This window comes from Pediculus humanus, genomic scaffold (assembly GCF_000006295.1).
Source record: "Pediculus humanus corporis 1103172107471 genomic scaffold, whole genome shotgun sequence".
In the NCBI taxonomy this organism is placed as follows: Eukaryota; Metazoa; Arthropoda; class Insecta; order Psocodea; family Pediculidae; genus Pediculus; species Pediculus humanus.
The window spans coordinates 50,477-53,755 of record NW_002987089.1 but is presented as its reverse complement, the minus strand read 5'-3'; the positions used below and the strand labels follow the sequence as shown (position 1 = coordinate 53,755).

Genomic DNA, 3,279 nt, shown 5'->3' with positions numbered 1-3,279 from the left:
AAATAAAAAAAATCTATTAACTTTTCATTTTTTTAATATAATAAATCAAAAAATATTTTACTTAGATTACGTGCCAGAAGAAAAAAAATTTTTTATGGATTCTCGTAAAAAAAAATTTTTAATTTAATTGTTTTTTCTTTTTTTTTAAATTTTTATTTAAAAAAAAAAAAACTTTCGGAAAATGTTTTCAAAACGCGTTAACGGTTTTTTACTCCCCCAGAAAAAAGGAAAAAAAAAAAAATTTGTCGGCTTTGTACTAACGGTTTTTTTATTATCATCATTATTATTATTTTTTTCCTCTTTTTTTCAATTACCTGCCGACTTTTTTAACATTCTCCGCCCCCCACCACCCCCCATTGGTAAGACAGTAAATAATATTAATTACCTTAATAATTACAATTGCGGTATTTTCTTTTTGTTTTGATTAATTTCTCCGACACACTTTTTCCTCTCCTTCCTCTTAATAACCTCCGCCATTTTGTTTCTTTCATTAACGTAATAACGATTTCAAAACGATTCCTCCTATTATCATTATTTAAAAGAGTTTTTAGATTTTAAAACGTTTAAAAAGGATTAAATACCACCAAACAAAAACTTTTAAATATTAGTTTTTTTTAAAAAAAAAAAAAACCGTTTTCCGTTAAAAAAAAAGAAAAAAACATTTCGACCGTTCGAAAAAAAAAAACGTTGAGTTTAAATTTTCGAAGATTTGGCAACGTTGCATAATCTTCTTCTCCATCGTCTCCGTCGTCTCGATACTCACCGTGAAATTTTTACACGTTTCAACAAAAATCCCCTCCTTCTCTTTCTCATCCTTTCCACCACGTGTGTAAATTAATTAAATTAATTCCTCACGCGTTTGTTTTCTACGTGATTTATATATTTTCAAACAAACGACAAACATTTTTCATTCCTTTTTTCACACGAGAAAACCTCACAACCAAAAACAAACACAAATTTTGCTTGAACCCATGCTTGAACCTAAATAATCCTTATTAAATTTTTACGCGCCATTTTTAAAAATCGACAACAGCACGCCAAGCGGAATTTTTATCAAACAACAATGACAAAATTATTTTAATGGAGTTTTTCATTCATTTATCCAAAAAAAATTATTATCGTTCTTGTTATTATTATTATTATTAATGATAAAATGTTACTTTTAGAATTAAAATAAATGAGAGAGAGAGAGAGAGAAAATGAAAAAATGAAAAAAGAAACAATGAAAAAAAAATAGATTTATTTAAAAGAAGTTATTATTTTATTAAATAGCAAAATCATTTTTCATTCATTTATTTATTTATTTACTTATTTATTAAATACAATAAATAACACATGCAACAGATAATGATGATTGTAAAAAAAAGTTAATGAAGATGGCCGATGAATATAAATTATTCAATGGAAGAAGAACACGTTTGTTTGTTTGTTTGTTTGTTTTTTCATTTCCGTTATTTAATTATAAAATTATATCATATATATATTGTGTGATAACACAATTGAATTCCATTTTTATTTTTTTTTTGGTTCTCAATAATTTGTTATTCTAATATTTATTTATTTATTTATTTATTTTATTTATAAGTTCATTCTTTAAGTAGAGACCTAGAAAAAAAGAAAATTTTTATTTTTTTCAATAACGTAAATTATTGTTAAGCTTTAATCGTGGTACCAGACAAACAACAACTTTGTTAACTTTCACATTTTCTTTTCATTTTGGGTTGTAAATTGTTTAATAGAGTTAGTTAGTTAACCTTAAAGCAACAAAAAAAGCATCATTTCATCATTATTATTATTATTATTATTATTAATATTATTAAAATAGAAATTCTAGTTTTCAATTTAAAAATTGCCTTTTCTGTTTCTTTTGAATAGAATAATAAAAAAAAAAAAATTATCACAAAAACTATTATTATTATTATTATTTTCGTATCGTCGCATTTTTTTTTTTTTTTTTTTTAATAAGTCTTTAAAATTTATTTAATATTTTTTAATAATAATAATAAAAAAAAACTTTATACAAAATGTCCACAAAAAAAAAAAAAAAAGACACACAAACTTTTCATTCGTTATATTACATTACAACAATTGTCATTATTTTTAATTATAAATAGTAATAATAGTAATAATAATAATAATTATTATTATTATTATTATTATTAAAAAAAAATCTACGTTTGTTCAAGTGCAGAAAAAGTTTTTTGTAACCTTTGAACCCACCTCCCCCACCTCAAATATTTTTTTTAAATTTCATTTTCTTCGCGTACGACAACAGCGAGATGCAGAATAAAACGTTTCATCGTAACCGTCATCATCACTCATTATCGTTATCATTACTATTATTACTATCATCATCATCTTCCCCCTCCCCCCCCCAATTTCCAATAATAATTAAAACTTTTTTCCTCTTATTTATTGAATAATAATAAATTATTATTATTATGGCGAAAAATTTTTCTTTTTTTTTATTAACAAAATTAATTGTTTAAAAATAACCGCGACCCTAACGAACTTTAACGAACGCCGCAACCCGAAAACATATAAAAAAAAAAACATAAACAAAACGTGTGTGTGTGCGTGCGTGTGCGTGTTGGTTGTGCGAACGTGTGTGCGTTCGTACGGGGAGTTTATATATTTATTTGTTATTTTATTTTTCCTTTTCTCACACTTACGCACGCACATACACACGCACGCACACCCTTTCACTTTCTCACTTTTTCACTCTCTCTTTCTCTCTCCTTCTTTCACCATTTTCACTCCATCAAACAATAGTTTTTCTTTTTTTTTTTTTTTTTTTTTTTCTGTTTTTGTTCGCCATCATGTTCACACTTACTCTCTTCCATTGTTCGTTTCCGTGATTTTTTTCGATAATTCGCTAATAAATTCCCTATATATGATCGGATCCATGTTCCTGTTCAACATGTACAATATCCACCAGTCTCCGACGTCCGTTTTCCGCGACACGGCTTTCGCAATGTCGAACGGAATCATTCTATTTCTACGGTGCAATATGTAGGGTCTCACGCTCGGAGCCGCCAATATGACGGCTCTGTATATCAACAGAGCCGAGAGCAGAGTCGCCAATATTATGTACCAAAACCACAGAAATATGTAGGTTTTCTCGTTGACTATGTTCAACGGGAGTATGCATAGCGAGTCATGGGTTTGTATGGATCCGGATGCACCGAATTTTTGAAACGTGCACTTGGTCACGCGGGGAAAAATGTACACCATGGGATCGAAACGATCTTCCTGTGGTTGATTGCTGAACGACATGAC

General features: G+C 27.8%; 1 non-coding gene across 1 annotated transcript; it reads left to right on the top strand.

Annotated features, from left to right (window-relative positions):
- Window positions 1-3,088: 3,088 nt before the first annotated feature.
- On the top strand, window positions 3,089-3,172 carry Phum_PHUM124410. Its single transcript, XR_009833512.1, has one exon. It is a non-coding gene; the product is annotated as a microRNA, putative (microRNA).
- The last annotated feature ends 107 nt before the right edge of the window (window positions 3,173-3,279 follow it).